The sequence below is a fragment of the Tupaia chinensis genome, unplaced genomic scaffold, assembly GCF_000334495.1.
Source record: "Tupaia chinensis unplaced genomic scaffold, TupChi_1.0 Scaffold000477_1, whole genome shotgun sequence".
In the NCBI taxonomy this organism is placed as follows: Eukaryota; Metazoa; Chordata; class Mammalia; order Scandentia; family Tupaiidae; genus Tupaia; species Tupaia belangeri.
This window is the reverse complement of record NW_006159986.1, coordinates 552149-552415: the sequence shown is the minus strand read 5'-3', so window position 1 is coordinate 552415 and position 267 is coordinate 552149.

The following is a 267-nucleotide window of genomic DNA, read 5'->3' as shown; positions in this document are numbered from 1 at the left end:
AGGAATGCTGCTAGAGGAACTATCCAGTCTAACTTGGTTTCTCTTTTCTTCCCCCATTTCAACATATCAGGAATATAAGAATGGCCCTACTATACTAATTAGTTGTATGTCACTGTCATAGCTAATGTTAGCACCTCAAAGGCCAGAATGTTTTCAGAACCTGTCAGTCATCTCTCTGCTGCTCTAGACTTCCCTTGAAGAAACATGAAAGTAGCCATTTGAAAGCATTGGAGCAGCCAGCAGAGATCCTAGAGAGAAAGTGAGGGT